Genomic DNA, 18,400 nt, shown 5'->3' with positions numbered 1-18,400 from the left:
CAAATGTATTTTTCTCTAACAGATAAACAGAGGAAATTACTGAGGGCTTTGTCTGCCTGGTTGACTCCAGCATCTTCTGTCAAGCGGCTTTAAGTATTGGAAAACCCACAGAAGGATAAAGAAGCCATCTGCAACAAATGAAAGAGACCACCTGAGGAGCGATTGTGCACGATGTCGTCTCACAGATATGTCAAAATGCCTTTTTTCACAGTAAAAGGGAACAGTTTTTCTGCACAGATGTAGAAAAGAACAAACGTCCTTTGTTGCTGACTGTAACAGCACGCTTGATTCTCATTTTTGTTAGATAAAATCCAACATCTTTTGTTCTCTTTTTCGAGTAGAGCTGCACACCTGATCAGAGAAAAACACAGCACAAAGGGAAGCAAACTTAGTCCTTCTCAAGAAATACCAACCTGGAAACATTGTACAGCTGTCTTCATATTTTTGATGAACATGTCTTAGCTTAATCATGAGGCAGAGTTTTTGAAACCTAAATCCTAAGAATATGTACTGTGTAAATTTCCCCCCAAAAAAAGCTTTAACTATCAATTTAACACGTCCTAAACTCCATAATTTAGGTAAAAAATGTCTACAATTTGTGTTTTGTGTAAGACAAATAACCTATATACGTTTGAGCTTTTATCTTAAGTCTGCTCTGCCGTTTATAAAATGTTGCATTACAAATGATTTGAATGTGATTACTTGTGCAGTACTTTTAACCATGCTTGAAATGTGACGCAGTTTCCAGCTGAGGCTTTAGGCCGTTTCCTTTTCTGCAGACACTTTTTCAAATATCTTGCTGTGTATAACTTCGCAGGTGTGCACAAATGCACCCTCATACCGCAACTGATACTGGCTTTTGTCCATCGGTTCTAGCCTTTTTCTTCAAAAGAACCCTGGGTTTTCAAAAAGGAAAGTTAAACTGTGATTCACCGGTGCACTTAGTTTCCTGTATGACTTCAGTCAACCTTCAAAAACCCTCAGCCAGAGAATATAGCTGTACATCTTGATCTTGTTTATAAGTTGTACGTTTGCCTTGCTTTATACCCTGTTAATTGCTTTCGTTTGGTTTTGAAAATCTTCCCAAGAACCTATATTGACCTTCACTGCAGGATCACCATCTGCAACAGAAGAGAGCCGTGCAGAGATCAAGGACACAGAAAATTGGATTTCAGGCTCGTTCCTTATAGACGTTTTTCTTTAAACTCTCAATACTTGGAAGATGATAAAAATGAAATTAAATAGTTTGTGGGGAAACACTCTTCTGAAATAGTTTTGTTAATGCTTAAACCGTGCCCCCTCTAACAACAAAACCCTTGTGTTCTGAGATGCTCATTTATTCCACATGGAGTTTTTTTCTGATAATGCATTCAAACTGAGATATATCTTGTCAAGGAATTACACAGAAAAACACCAAGACCTGCAGTTGTTCGCATCATAGACACCAATTAGGAGCAACAGAACATCGGTAACATAAAAACTGTAAAGACTGATGTCAAAGCCATGTTGTGAGAGACTACAGGTTTGTGTGCACCGTAATTTGTTTGAGGTGTTGAAGACATAGCCAAGCAAATGAATCCAAAGATTTCATTTCCCAACACAATTATAGTACTGTGTAGCATAGTTGCATGCTGTGTGTTTGTCATTTACTGTTGCTTTGAATGCTTGTGCCACAGCTTAGTTTTTCTCAGAGTTTCAATCTTCTTGGTGGCAAACAGATGTTTGTCATCTGTATTAAAGGCTATTTTCCCACCTCAGTTCCAGTCAGGCTCTTCATATGTTTGTATCGCTTTAAGCAAAACCTGGCAGTGTGGAACATTTATCATGGTAGAAATCTTCAGACAAGTTATAGTAGGATAAGTCCTCTGAGTAATGATTTGCCCTTTTCAGAGAAAATAAATCACTTCTTAGCAATACATGCTACAGTCAAACGGCCATTTTTGGTCAAACAAATAACGTTCCAATATGAGCTGCAACAAAAGGTCAACAGCATTGTCCAATAAGTTGTTTTCTCTCAAATAATGGTAAAGTGACATATTGCTGAAATTCCACATAATTTTATGATTCAGCAAATCCCATGTGGTGACAACTTAGATACAATGAAGATCTACTAAGTATATAACATCAACATACAACCCCATTTTAAAAATGTAAACACAAAGCCTGGTACATTTGTTTGGAGGAGCAGGAAAGACTCCACTGTAAATCAATTAATTTAATAAAAAAGGTTTTCACAACTTAACCTTTGCATAAAATCTGTTCAATACAGACACATTTACATTTAGTTGTAGTTTAAAGTAAAATGCAATTTCTTGAGTTTCTTGTGGTAGTCAGTTTAAAGATTTTGACTCTGTACATCTTTTGTTTTGTTTTTTTATTCAGTTTACCATAAACTCTTTCCAAAAAAATACATCATGGAAAAGCATATTCATTTTGATAATTCCTTTCAGAAAAAACAAAAAAAAAAACTTTTATAGAATATTAATTTAGAGCTTTTTTTGTTCATTCTAAAATACATTTTGCAGGATTTCAGAAAATTAGAATCTTCTGTAGAAATATGCCCACATTGTTTTGTTTCTCTGCAGGAGTTTTGGTGACACTGTGGAGTTAAAAAAAAAAAAAACAAAGGATGTTAAATAAGTTCTGCAATCTGGCTGACTGTCATTAGGTAAGTCAGGTTTGAAATAGGCATTTAAAATTCTGTTAGATGACTTTATAAAATCTGAATGAAGGCAATGACACAACACAATATTATCTGATGCGGCAAACATCATCAAGACAAAGGTCATTCATTTACTGCCTGGTATTCCTTGACTACATCTCACAAATGGCCGTGGAGACCATGATCAATGGTTAAGACGTCAAAATCAATATATATAAGCAATAACAACTGTGTAAAAACATGAATTAATGATGAGCAAGAATGAAACAAACAAATCAACTTAATCGTGCCCCGAAGATTAGAGAGAAAAAGTGATGGAAGCTTGGACGTTTTCCTTTTTTTTTGGGGGGGGGGGGGGGGGGGGGGGGGGGGGATATGTAGTAGGACAGACACAGACATCCATAACACTGTTTCTGCTGTGTTTTAAAGTACATTTACAAATCTTGACATAAAACCCTTTTTTATTACCTGGATTTGGAAAAGTTGATTTGCGAGTCTCTCTGGTTGGGGATACTTAGCTCTGGTTGTTACGGTATATCAGAATGGCCCAGATGCAGGAGCAGAAGACACGCCACAGTGAGAACTAAAGTATTTAATAACAAAACCCATACTACAAAAATCATCAAGCAAAACTAGTGCTAGAATTGAACAAGCCACACTCCAACACAGAGTGCTGAAACAGAATCACTTAAATACAGCTCTAACAAATTAACCTAAAGTGCAGGCAGCTGTGTGCAACTCCATGGAGGGCCACCAAGGAGGGGGCGGAGTCCTCCAGGAGAGCCACAGCTAACCTACACAGAGGAACACAAGTGTGATGAAGGCAAAAAACAGACTGACAGTGTAACTGGTATTCTTTATTCTGGATTTCATGATCTGTGAGATCTGTCTTTTTTCTCCTGACTTTTATCTTGTAGCCTATACCTCTTTGGTTATTTGTGCCTCCTCACCTTCCTTTTAATGGGAGTTTTATGGGCTCCTTTTCTACTGCTTTTGCAAATCAGACTGTTTCTACTGAAAAGTAAACAGCAGACACTAAACCTGTTGAAACTTTTAAATAGCTGCACTGAAACGTTTATGTCTCATTCTGAACCAAACCATCTTTGGTTTAAAAAAAGCTCAGTCTGTAGGAATCATAAACCCTTCCGGTTTGATCAGTGGATTTTGATGCAAGAGTTGCATTCTAAAATGAACTGACAGATGTATCATGGTTCAATTTTTTTCTGTAAAAAACAGAATTCAGGGATGAAGTCGGGCTAAAGTTGTCAGCTAGTCAGTTAGCTCAGCCATTTAAATATTTGCTTTAGGGCAATGCCTCTAAGAAAAAATGTAGGTTAAAGCTTGAATTAATGACTACTGTACTTCCTATTTTTACTTTGAAGAGGCTTTTGCAGAACTACAGAGAAGGTCAGAAGAAGCTGCATCGTGAATTTACAGATCTTGAAAAAATCTATGACAGTACACACAGAGAGGAGCTGTGGTTTGGCATAAGGCTGGAATGGCATAGAAGTACAATGGAGTTGCTCAGGACATGTATGGAGCTGTAAGGCAATGGCGAGATGTGATGTAGGTGTGACAGAAGAGTTGAATGTGGAGGTGGGAATGCACCAAGGATCAGCTTTGAGCCCCGCCTTACTTGTTGTGCTGATGGACAGACTCATTGATGAGGTTAGACAGGGATCTTTGAGGACCATGATATTTGCAGATCACACTGTGATCTGTAGTGAGAACAGGATGCAAGTGGAAGGAAGAAAAAAAAGGTTGGTTGGAGGTTGAAGTTTGCTTTAGAAATAAAATGAATGAAGGTCAGTCACAACCAAATTGAGTGCCTGTGTTTAAATGCAAGGAACTCAAGTGGAACGGTGAGGTTACAGAGAGCAGAAGTGACGAAGGAGGACTTTAAGTACAATTATTAAATTATTCAAGGGTATTTAGGTATATGTGTGATTTTTCCCATCATCCCTACAAATCCTGAAGTAGATTCTGTTCAACAATTGATCCAAGTATCCCAATACATATATATATATATAGTTTGAATTTTATCAATTTCCAAAAGGCAGTTACAGATGCTCTATCTATGATAGTTCAGTTTATTGTTTTCGAATATTTAAGAGCGAACCCTGTAAATGGGGGACAGATGAAAATGAAAACGATGGTGGTAAAGGGAAGAGACAAGAGAAATAGTGACACTGAGGTTTGATGGCCAGACCCTGTATATAAACTGAAAGATGGGGTGCCATTTTTAATTAGAAGATGACTTGTTGAAGGAAGGAAACAAATAAACTTGTCATTCAACAGTATCCTGTTGTCACTTTTGTTCACTAATCATCCCTTTCTCCTCTGATGCATTTGTCATCTTTTAAGTGGACATTAAAATGTTACTCCCTCATATATAATCTATACTGTTAACAGTTAACATATGCAAAGCACATCCTTTGGTATAATTTCTCACAAATGAAGATATTTTATTTGTTTTCTGTTCTGTCTCTGCTCTCCTCCTCCATCAAGTCCAAATAAATAATAAAATAATAAAAGTCCATCTCTGTCAATCTCACTGACAAGCCAAGACACCAAAGAACAAACAAACACGGAGCAGCTCTCAGACTCCAGACTGCATGCCTTCTATCTATCTATTTATCTAGCTCTATCCACAGTGAATGAATAACAATCAACAGTGACAAGAACTCCACATGTCCCGCTTTCTGAGTTTCTCTTGTAGATTTTTCTGAAAAAATAAAAATAAAAAAACATTTTTATAAATGTCTCAAGTTAAAACAAATACTTCCAAAAAGGATGTTTTAACAGAACTTGTTGCTCAAAAGACAAGCCATATCAACAACAGCTTCACTAATAAAGATCCAGACGTCCAAACGCTGAATAATGACATTCTTTAAACAGTAAAGCAATGCTCGAGCGGCATTCTCTAGCTGTCACCAGGACTCAAAATAGATTTTGATGTGAGGAACTGGAGAATGTGTCACTTTACTTTGAGAGTTGTGCAATGTTTTACCCATCAGTTTTACCATCATAGGAGATAGACAGTTTATAAATATACTTTTAGAGAAGCACCTTGGTATATAAAAATAAATAAGCCTGTAACTCACAAGTGTACCAGTCTGTTATATATAACATGTTCTTGTATAATTTTGTTTTTATAATGGTGGACTTATGTGAAGAGTATTAAGATTAAAAACTGAGTATTTCTCTAATTAAATAGTTGTGAATCAGGAGCAGACAGAAAAAATGCAGTTTGAAAAAGCTTGTAGTTGTCAAGTGCAAACTACAATCAACAGGCCATAAGATCCCTGCTCCGCTCCATTCCGATGCATCCACTTGCAGACAAATAGATTCACGTGCGTCTTCATCTTCCTCGTCTGAACTCGCCTCTCAACTGTACGGCTGGATAGTTCTGCTATTGCTCGCTATTTTTGCTGCACTGGTAATGTTAGGTTGGTGTTGTGGAGGGCTGCAAGCTAGCGGGAGAGCGTGTAAACAGATGGATGATGGGAAGTAGGGGCAGGCTTACAACTCAGAGGCAAATTTCTAATGAGCTCTGATATTACTCGCCATTTTTGTTGCATCTGCAATGTTAGATTGGGGGTGTGAAGGGAGCTAGCGTGAAGCCGTGTAAATAAAGGGATGATAGTAAGTGAGGGCAGGCTCTCCATATCAGCAGTCCACAATTTAGAGGTGAATTTCTCATGAACTCCTGCCGCTCTGCAGAAGCTGTGTCCTACAAAGCGACACAAGTTTTTTTGGTTTGGCCCAAAAACAACATAATCATAATCAAAAGACCACTGAGAATGCTTTTAAGTGGAGCAAAAGATGATCGGAGTGAGACTTTTAATTTTGGGTCATACCATCGCAAATGTTAAACAATGCCTCTTGTGCACATAAAACTGTAAGATTTCATAATTACTCTGCATAATGTGCCGTCTCTGTTGTGAAGTAAAATGAGTTTAAAATTAATTACTAAAAACTATTTGAAACTACTTATAGACTTTTCTTGATGAAAGCCGCATTTTCATTGATCATTTTAAGATGTTTGAGTACTTTTGAAAGGATGTGAATCACTTTTTTGGATGGATGTTGGCGGCATTTCACATAGTAATTCTCATATTTGTTCAATAAAATGATCAATTGTCTAAGGGGCTTCTCCGTACAGTTGCACACATACATGGTACAAAATAATAATTACAAATCACAGTAAAATTCTTAAAATCAGCAGATGGCACTGCCAGATAAAAATCACATTAGACAGTTGTGCCAGATTTATAATGAATTATAACGCATGAGATTATCAGATAGTCACATGTAATGAGTTTATAACGTCCCCCCAGCACTCACAACAGACTGTAGGACTCCTCCTTCCAGCATCTTATCAGTTTTTATCACACTTGGCCTTATTTGACATCCTTCCACTTAAACAGTCAGTAACTCCAGTAAGTGAGGTGGAATAAAGATGCGGTCCATCTGCTATGCCAAGGACAATCTTCTCTTAAAACTAACCTTAAACACAATCAGCAATTCTACACAGATGAAGCAGCCTGCCCTCATCTTTAGTTTTATAACTATGGTGCCAGCTGTGTTTACCAGGACATCTTGTGTTACAAATGTAATCACTTTACCATCCCCAGCCTGTCTGTTATGGATAGCGGTTGTCATTTACACAGGGCCCTGGGCTATTGGTCATGTGCATGTGTGAGTTTGTGCTCGTGTGTGGGTTTTGTGAGGGTGGGCTTTGCAGGGTTGTTACCTGTCTGTTCGACACTTCCTCTATGAGCTCCCCTTCCCCTCTTGGTTTACAGGTTTTCCTGCTCAAATAGAAACTAGAGGTTGTAATTGTTGTCTTCTTGTAAATCTTTGCTTGTTCTTCCTTTATAATTAAGTTAAATGGGGAGCTTTTGCCTAAAAAAATAAATAAATAAATACTAAAAGGTGCATCTCAGTGCAGTCACAGAACCTTAGCACCTGACTTATTGTTTTTGGACTTATAGAGTTTGACCATTCATTTCAGAAGTAACAGAAGAATCAACAGATTGTGGATCAATGCATTGTGTCTGTTATGTGTCTAGGTGGTCAAAAGTTCACACTGCAGCTAAAGAGCAACAACCACATTAATCCAACCCTATTATAAAAATACTCTGGGAATGAAAATGGTACACTCCAGCCTTCAGACATATTTAACCCCATCACTACCACCACTATAAAAGTGTTTTAAAAATAAACTGCAGGAAAATTAAAAATTAAACAGAATACAAGTGCACATTTCTGGGAACTACTGTCAGACCTTTCAGGACAATGCAATGCAGAAGGAAGGCTGTGACTGTGTTCATACCTGTACAGGCTGCCTGCTTTGTTCGGTTTGATCCAATTTTTGGAAAACAACTGAAGTTTGTACAGTATCATTCGCTTATTTAGTTTAGTTCCATGATTTAATTTCAGGCCGGATAAAAGGAGGGAGACTCAGCTAGTGACAGAAGTAAAACATTAACAAACTTAAAGAAAACCATAAAACATGGATGACAGCAGATGATTAAAGAAAAAGACCCAAACTTTTGTTTGGACTGTGTGATATTTACTAACTGAGGACAGCTGTGCATGATAGGAAAAAAAAAACAGGTCATACTTGATGTGTTATGTAGGCTATCTGCTTTCCCAAAAAAAAAAGGTAAAATGCTTTATTTCATTTTATTTTAATTACTATGAAAAATGAAATGTACAATTTGATAGCATATTCTGAGTACAGTAGTTAGTAAATTTATCAAAATATATGCTGATCCAATAAATAGTTTAGGTGGCCCTCCTGTTTTGTACATTTTGAATATTTTTAGTCTTTATCATAGAGATCTCCACATCTGGTTTTATTTTTTTGTTTATTTTTATATGACTGAATATTACAGAAATAAAAAAAGAAAAAAAATAGCTCAGGCTCCGTTTTCTTTTGTCGTGTTTGAGTTACATTTGACTTTTTTTCTATTATTCATTTTGAATGGTGGTTAGTACGTATACTGAAATTTTGTGTTTTTTCCATACCTCATAAATATTGCAAGCAAAACTGTTTCATAAGATCAATTATTAATTATTTTCAAATTATGTTGATGTGAATAGTGGCTGCAGCTTCATTTCCAGCAGAAATGCAAAAGCTTTCATGTGTCAAGACTGATCAACAGCTGACCCTTCACACTATGAAAGCAATAACAGTTGTTTCTTGAAGGCAATGACACCAACAAATTTGATGAGTGCTCAATGAATCATGTGTGCCATTGACTTCTGGTCTCTTGTGAAATGAGACAAGATCAATGCTGCAGGCCACTCATGGATAAAGGTTTTATTGTCTCTGAAATTGCTTTTATGTAGGATTCCCCTTTGATCCAGGTATATAATTGCTGCAGTTTCTAAAGACACTAGTCTTTTAGAGCCTGTAATTAAAAGCTTAAAAGAATAATCAGTAAGTCTTGGGTCACACTCAATCTTTCATACTTTATTGTTGAAATTAATGACCCCATATGAAGAAAAGCCTGAAACTGCCCCTAAAGAATAACAGAAAAAGCTTCTATAAAAAGATTTCTGCTCCCAGTAAAGGGTTTCCAGGTACTCTCATAGTGTCTGTTACATCACAGATCTTAATTAAATGTTACATGATTGTGGCACTTATGTGTGCATTCATCCTTTATTAAATATTGGAGCACCCTGATGCCACGACATCCATAAACAGATTCATACATGCAGGAGTAAAAGCATATTTGGTTAAATAACAAAAAAGGGCAAGTCTAGAAATTTCTACAATGAAATGTTCATAATTAACAAGAAGTTAAGTCACACGGCCGTGAAATGGTTTGCGCATAATGTCTCGGACGTTCAGTACTTTTTCATAATCGCATTTGACATCATTTCAAAAGCAGAAGGAATTAAATGAACCTAACTGAGAAGTCTGGTCATAGGAAATGTCTAAATATGTCTGTGTGTTAGGGGTGTAACAATTCATTTTAACAATTTGCTTCATAATAACAATTTATGGTTGATGATCTGATCCATAGTCGAAATTGGTTAATTATGAGCGATCCAATTCACTGACCTAAAATCGATCCAGGACATCTTTAGCCTAAAATTCAACCAGTGTGACTCAGAGTTGAATACCTGAATAGTGCAGGTGAAGTTTTCCAGATTCCTCTGATTTCTTGCAAGAACAAACAAGTGTATAAACAAACAAGAATTCATCTCAAAACCATTCCTCATTGAAACATTCTAGCATACTGTATGGTCACATGTCTTTGCTAAATTCAAACGGTTTCCTCACATTGGACTGTAATGTTGGACTGATCCTTTTGTGCTGCATCACATGTGTGTTGTCTGCTGTAAAGCAATTTGTCATTTTTAACATTATAGTCCAACAAACTTCCCATGAATCCATATAAATAGATTTTTTCCAATATCACTTATAATCAATTTAATTCTTTTTAAATAATTTTTTAATGGTATACATCAATTCAATTAACAACTTTCTTCAGACAGATCCATCCGGTTGTATCGTAGGAATATGAATCAATTGACTTTGATTAATTGTTACACCCCTACAGTGTGTTTCATTCATATTTTCGGAAACGAAGAATTCCAATATAAAGATGAGATGGAAATAATCTACATTTTTTCAGAACACATGTTTTTGACCAGTTAAAACAAGGTTAGATTTCTGCCTAAATTTACACCTTTCTGCTTAAAGGTGTAAATTTATTTTGCTTTTAAATAAATTCAACAGCAAAATCTTTCAATACTATTAATATGAGGAAAATTTGAAAAAAAATGTCCACACTGGTCTTGAATCATTCATTTGACAAAATGAACTATAGAATTTTAAATAAACATATAATTCTTTTGAACCAAGCTCATTGTCATCCCAACAGTCCATGAATCTGAAAATACCAATTGTAGCAACCATAGCATCTGATTTTCTCCTTTTTGTCCAGTGAAGTGAAGTGCAAATACAAATACAATGACGAAAGAAGGAGGCAGTGTGAGAGAGACTGATTGTGCCTGTGATGAATAGGACGCTAATGCTTTTTTGAGTTGTCACACTGCCTGATGAGCAGAAAATAGGCAACACTGTTTTGAAACAAGCCAAAAAGAGTCAGCAATCTGAGAGAGAGATTGAAGGGAATGGAAAAAAATACATATGAAAGTGATTTGGTTTTTGGTGACGCCACCACTCATGGCTCGCTCACAGCATATCAGCATCCATGCAAGCTTTAAAGAAGCAGCCATCAAATTAACATTTAGATGGAAGTGACACTTTGAGACCTTGCGAGTCAGAGATCATGGAAAGGGGGGGCATTCAAAACTGCATCCATCAAAGTCATTTTGCACGCCCAAAGGAGGAGTATAACGTGGAATCTGAGTTAACATCCAACCCCCCCACTATATTAGGGACTATTAAGTCAATTATTGTCAGGTGTGTCTCATGATCTACCGTGGAGGGGCTTTGAATCCAGATCTGTTTATTTTAGCCTTCATGTCGCCAGAAGCAAATGCGATCTGTAAGGATGGTTGCAGAGAGAGTGTGACAAACGCTTTTTTTCTGCAAAGGCGTTCACACATGCAGAAACCCCTTTGGACTTGTTAGTCAGGGATCCTATGCCGTGTGTGCAACATAAGCCATAGAAAAGTTTAATGGCTCTTACTCTCCTCACGGTCGGACTTTGCTGTTCTGTCTCCCCCTGGCTATTCACTCTTTCATAACACCTCTCCCGCATTGGAGCTGTGGCGTCACGATCCCCACCAAACTGCAGGGCCCAACTTAACACATCTTTTTCGCTCCCAGGCCATCAAAGTCTGCACAAACGGATGAATGGAAGTTCAGCTAGAGAGACAGATGAGGAATAACAGTGTGGCTCTACTCCGGGCTCTATCTGCTGCTCTCTTCTATTAGGTAAACAACTTTATTGTGTCCAAAAAATGAATGTGAGCAATTGAAACAGCGAAAAGGAAAATAGTAAAAGCATTGTTTGCTTTACAGTCATTTCTGTTTAAGCTTTTAACAAACATAGTAAAGGACCTGGTGACATTTGAGTGCGCCAAAAATGGTCAAAAAGAGGGGGGTGATACCTAGAAATATTTCACAATGGACAATGCTTATGCTAAATGTATACCTTAGACTCTTAGCTGACTGTGTTGAATTATAAATGAAGACGGGAGGAACAACCTACTTCCCTCTGTTAGAACATTGTAGATGGGTCGTGGCGGGCTCTTCCAACATGACAATGACCCAAAGCACACAGCCAGGAGTGGTTCCATAAGAAGCATGTCAAGGTTCTGGAGTGGCCTAGCTAGTCTCCAGAAACTCAATCCAATAAATTATCTTTGGAGGTAGCTCAAACTCCATGTTTTTTAGTGACAATCCAGAATCCTGACTGATCTAGAGAAGATCTGTATGGAGGAGTGGGCCAAAATCCCTCTTTCACTATCTGCAAACCTGGTGAAAAACCACGGCAAATGTTTGACCAGGGGGGTATTCCAGGAAGCATGTTTAAACTACCCTGAGACCGGATATGAGTTGGCGTAATTACGCTCGACTTGGTAAACCTGGGTTAATCCACGTGCACAGCAGGTACATAAAGACATTCTCAATAAATCGCCGATTTCTGGAGTCACTATGGAAACGCGTGGTGAAAAAAAAGAAAGCGCTACACTTGAGTGAGACGGAGTCTGAGATTTTAATGACGGCGTAGGAAGATTATACGTCCATCAAAAAAGTAACACAGCTGCATCAGCAAAAGAAAGAGTTTCTGCTTGTAGTAGGAGAACAGACAAAGTAAAAGCAGGAGTTTCTGATCTTATTTCCATGTGACGCATATATAACTTATCCAATTTTGCCAACCTAAATGAATAACTTCTATTGGTAACAAATAATTGAGTTAAATTTATTCAACCTAATTTTTTACGTCTATAAAACTCAATAATTGTTTATACAACTCAAATTTAAGTATTTATCTAACTAAATGTCATATTACTCCAATTCAATTAATCTTTTTCAATCTTAATTAATTATCTTTCTTGAACTCTCATATTTCTAAGTGTGAGCCGGCAGATATGCTCATTTTTATAACAATAAAAAGGACGGGGGAAAAAATACACAGAGGGTATGAATTCTGAAAAAACACGACAAAACACAGTAAAACAGCTAAACAACTAAACACATTTGGTCAAAAACCCACCCTTAAACCCAAATCCGTCCAGACAGGCAAACAACATCCATATTTGGTCTTATCACCCACTCTGAGCTTCTCCATCCACTAAATCATCTTCAAATGGACACGCCATGCTGCTTCACCTCTCTGAAAACAAACTAACCTTCAACTAAACCTGCTCCAGACCAGGTAATGTTCAGAGCATGAGTTACTATGGCAACTTGAAATATCCTGAAACATACCTCCATTTCTGGAACCGAAAGCTGAGGTTGTCAACTTCCTTAGCCTCAAACTTACCGTGGGAGCTAGCATAACCTGCTTTCTGGAATACCCCCCTAAGTAATCACAAACAAATTGTACCAAATATTAACATTGATTTTCTCTGGTGTTCAATACTTAGCTGCAGCAGTAGCATACAAAGACATTCATTCATTCATCTTCTAATCCGTTTTTCCCTTTCGGGGTCATGGGGCTGCCGGAGCCTATCCCGGCCACTTGTGGGCGAAGGCAGGGGACACCCTGGACAGGTCGCCAGTCTGTTGCAGGGTAGAGTGTCCGCAATCACATGCACTCTCACATTCACACCTATGGACAATTTAGGTTGACCAATTAATCTATGAAGCATGTTTTTGGTCAGTGGGAGGAAGCTGGAGTCCCCGGAGAAAACCCACACATGCAATGGGAGAACATTCAAATTCTAACACAGAAAGGTTCCCCATTGATGTTCTAGTCCAGGTCCAGGTCCCCCAGCTGCCTCACAGCAAGAAGGCTGTGAGGCAAGAGCGCTAACCACTGCGCCACCGTGCAGCCTACAAATATATTGTTTAAAAAATCATGCAATGTGATTTCCAGATTTTTTGAAGTCTCTCTCACAGAGGACCTGAGATTTAAAAAAAAATGTCAGCCATCCAAAAGTTCTAAGTGGGAGACCTTGCAAAATCACAGGGTGTTCAAATACTTATTTGCTTCACTGTATGTTTTTCTTCAAAAGTGTTTCATGTATGGTATTAATCATTGAAAGCTGGAAACATTTCAATTTTTTTTTCCTATTTAGATGCTACAGGGTTGCTGCTACAGGGTTGCTGCGAAAAATCATTTGCCTCCATCTAGTCCTATCATCTGCATTCTCCTTACTCACACTAACCACTCTTGGGTTAGTCCATTCACAAAACCTCCTTTCACTTTCCATGATCTTGTTAAACAGCCCACCCAGAAATTCTACTGCCACCACTTCCATATTTCCACAGGTACAGAATGTTGTCAGGGTCAGGTGTCTTTCCACTACTCATCCTTTTCACTGTTTTCCTCCTTCAATCCTTACCGATCTTTACTTCCTGTTCTAAAACTCTCACATCTTCTATTCTGTGCTCTCTAACATTTCCTCATTCATCACTTCTTCCATCTTTCATTCACAGTTGTGAATCCTGTAAATATATTTTCATTCCTGTCCTTGATCACTCTAACCTGCAGCTCATCCTTTCATCTCTGTTTCTCTGCCGTCTCAACCCATACAGATCCACTTCTCCCTCCTATATGTGTACAACCTGTCAGACAACTCCTCATTCCGCAGGAGGGAAGGTCCTTTCAGAGTCTAACTATGTCGAGTCAATCATTTCCTCTTAACACACGATGAAACTTCTTCATTCACTGGCTCGTACCTGGGGTTGGGGCGGGGGGGATGCCCGGAACTCCTGGGTGGTGGTGGGGTGCTCGTTTGGGGCTGTGGGCGTCCTTCTCCGGTGGGGCTCTGCGTTGGGTTCTCCCGGCGCGGCGGGGGGGCTGCTCTCCTGGTTGGGCTGGGGCGGCGCTCTCTTTCCCTCCGTGCTTCCCTGGCCTCTGGCTCTGGGGGCCTTGCGGCGGCCCTGCTGGCCCTGGCCTGGGTGGCGGGCTTGGTCGCCCGGGCGGCGGTTGTTCCCTGCCGGTTCCCGTGTGGCGTTGGGGGGATTCCGGCTGCCGCTGCGGTGGAGGTCTTGGGGTGGGGATGGCTGGGCACTCTCCCTCCTTCTTTTCACGTTCCACCATCCATTTTAGAAGAACATAAAACCTCACCTGAGCACTGGTGTTAGCTCACCTTTGCACTAATAGCTTGCATGACTGAATGACTGAAATATTTCACACTAGTTGGTTATCAGGCATAAGTATGCGTGTGAACACTATCTGTTTTGTGTATATGTCGACAGGTGGACATTTTTGCAGCTAGCAGGTGTGTTTATAACATTTGAGTGTGTGTGTGGACGGGCCCCGCCCTTTTGTACTGCATTTGAACCTTACCATAATGATTAACAACCAGTAAACTTGTTGCTGTATGCTGCTTCATGGTCTTATCCCCCTTCCCCTCCTATTATCACCCCCTACCCCCCCTCTCTCTAGCGTCCCTCTCTCTTCTTCCCCTCTTTCCTTTTCCGTCCGGTCCAACACCAAAGATTTTCAGACATGATTGAAATTAATAAAGTTTGGCCTCAATTACAAAAGGGGTTTATTCAGACATACCTTTGGTTTGTCAGAAGATTAATAACCCCTCTTGTTAAAGCAAAACATGTCCAACACAAGAGGCCCTCAGCTCTCGTCTGTCTGCCCAGCTGTTGGACAAGTTAAAAAAAAAAAAAAAAAAAACGAGTAGAGAGGCGGAGGAGGGACTTAGACTCACTTCTTATGATTCCAGAGCCCACAACAAACTAACTGCAGCTTCAAAAAAAAAGAATAAATACACAAATGAATTGTTTTCATTCATAAAATTAATATACTTAATTGGATTTCCTGGTTTTGTGGAAAATTTAAGGGCAAAAAAAAAGGAGTCTACATCAAAGTGAATTTGTTTCCATCATCTCACTCATCTTATCTCTGGGTGTTTGTCAGAGGGAAAAGTCTATTCAAGGTTCTGGAAAAATGGACAAAAGGCAAAAGGAAACATCAGGTGCCCACTTTACAAAGAAGAGGGAGAAAAATACTCCATGGATAAAGAAATGCAGGCGGTGTCCAAAATTCCCACTCGCCAGGTGCACAATGTGACTAAATTTGCTGTTTGAGGAGGTTAATAAAGTCAAATAATTAATATATTTTGTTCTTGTGATTGTATGTACCCATGCTTTAAGTTATTGAGGACGGGGCTGGAAAGAAATCTGTGCAAACCAAAACCACTTTTTAACATTTTCAACATTTTGGACACACACGGACACTTTCCACTTTTGTGACCTTAAATCACTTAATACTGTATAATTGGCTGCATTGTCATATATGAACTGTCTTTCATATCCGGTCAACTATCTTTAATCCTTTTTCGTATTTATTATTTTTAGGCTTATTCTATGTTGGACAGCCATGCAATCCATTTCACTACATATGTATCTACAAATGTATCTGAACAAAATGTATGTGACAAGTAAAAATAGAATTTGCATAATTTAAATTTTTGGCCTGTCCTACTTTTTTTTTAACTAAGGTGTATTAATTTGTTATTGGGACCTGATTATGGTTTACAGAATTATAGTGAAAGCTAGCAGCCATTTCTAAGAATAATGATGATTTAATTTTTCTCCCACACAGCCTTTCACCCCAAGCCTGTCTTGCTTTTTCATAACTAGGGTTGTACTTCACCAAAGCATCTCAGTGTCTCCATTCAGCAAACTGACGCATTCAGCATCCTACACGTCTCTAGTGATCTTTTGGGTTTTTACTTGAATGATTTCATATAGAGGATAGTTGTCTCTTTTTTCACAATAGATCACCTTTAACTGACGACCACTGTGGAGCCAATCATAAACGTCCTGCTGATCTGTCAGGTTGAGAGATTGGTCGAAAACCTCTGCAGCTGCGTGCAGCTCTGAGGGGACCACATACCAGAGTGCAACAGATGTGATGGTGAGTCAGGTACCAGGAATAGATGACACCACAACACTGAAGAGGGAGGAGACGCACGTCATATTGTTCAGATGTCCAAAGGGCATGTGACTACCTGTGATGTATAGCAGGATGTTAATCTCAGCCTGCAGCATGTACACCTAGTTGTCCTTGGTTTAGATGGAGTGATTCCTGTCCTATGCAATGATATAGATAAACAACCTGTGGCTGTTTCCCTCTGTATGTGATGCAACTTCAGAAAAAGAAGAGTTGTTCTGCTTACCGGGGGAGATTTGATTAAAAAACCCTCATCAATAATGTAAACACAAATTTAATGACTTCCTCACTTCTATCAGATCTCCCATCCCTAACCCCTGCTTTTATTTATCACCCCCTCCCTGACTTTGCATACAGGAACAACACATATATGGAAGAGAGGAAGTCGTTGCTGCCAACAAGTTGTGAAATGCGCAATTTGAATTCCAGTCTTTTGCTTTGTTGTTGCTGTGTGGCCCCATCCTCTGTGTGGCCTGGATCTGCAGAGGCCACAGCGAGAGTTATCTGCTGTTCACTTCCACCTGCCAGTCACACAGTCATGATGCCAAACGTTCCTCAAATATTCATGCCTTTTTGCATTTTAAATGTGCGCACAAACACTGACATAAGTGTAATTGCTTGTGTACTTGCAAGAAAAGGTGAAAAAAGGTTTAATACAAACGTTTTTGTGTTGTTGGAAGCTGCTGATAAATTTGATGAAAATCTTATTTTTTTATGATAAACAAATATTACAATTAAAATAAAATTTGACCAAATTCAGTTTTACAGGTTTATTAACACATACATGTGCATCTGCAGAATTATATTACAATGTGCACCTGATCTGTGGCTGCCGTAAACATAATTTAAGTTGAGAAAACTTTTTATTATTAGATGTGGTAAAAGATGCTTGTGAAAATTAAATTTCAGCACTGGCTCTGTTATAACAGTGACTTGAATTGTACTTTGGTGAAACAGACAAGTGAAGAGTAAACCCCTTCAGAAAACTTGTTTCTACCTGCTGTTAAAAAAGTAAAAAGTTATATAAAAAACCAAATCTTTGTTAGCTGATAAGGGTTTTTGTTGTTTAAGCTGCAATGACATGCATGACAATGCAAATTTGAGATACATTGTATTTTGTGAACACTTTATTTGAAGATGGTGGGCTTTAAGGCAATCCAAGAACTGCTGATGATCACAAAAAGTAAAAGAGTTATAAACAAACAACAAAGCATTTTTTAAAAAGCTGCTTCATCACTTTGTGAAGTGAAAAAATACGGAAAATAAAAATAACCTGAAAGCAAGAGTTTGAACAATAAGATTAAAAAGTCTTAAACCACTTTTGCACAAATGTGTTCTTTTGTTGTTCAGAATACTGTAAAAGCAAAAGCTCCTTTCTTACTTGGATGGGATTCAGAACGTTCAAAAAATGATTTATAGATAAATAGTGTGTATGTGGAGTAGGTGGGTTTGTTTTATTCTCATTGCTCATTTGCATTTTCTGGCTATTATCATTCCTTGTATAACTTGACCTTTATTTTTAGGAATAAAATTAAGGAATCAAATCGATTGTAAAATATCTCCACCAAGAAAAAAAAAGTTTTGTTATTTTATTTTTGCCTTGGGAAAATAATATACCAAAGAAATGCACATAAGAAATTTGTTTTCAAAATGTGCTCTG

The sequence above is a fragment of the Oryzias latipes genome, chromosome 7 (genome assembly GCF_053564925.1).
Source record: "Oryzias latipes strain Hd-rR chromosome 7, Olatipes_Hd-rR_3.1".
NCBI lineage: Eukaryota > Metazoa > Chordata > Actinopteri > Beloniformes > Adrianichthyidae > Oryzias > Oryzias latipes.
This window is presented reverse-complemented; position numbering follows the sequence as displayed.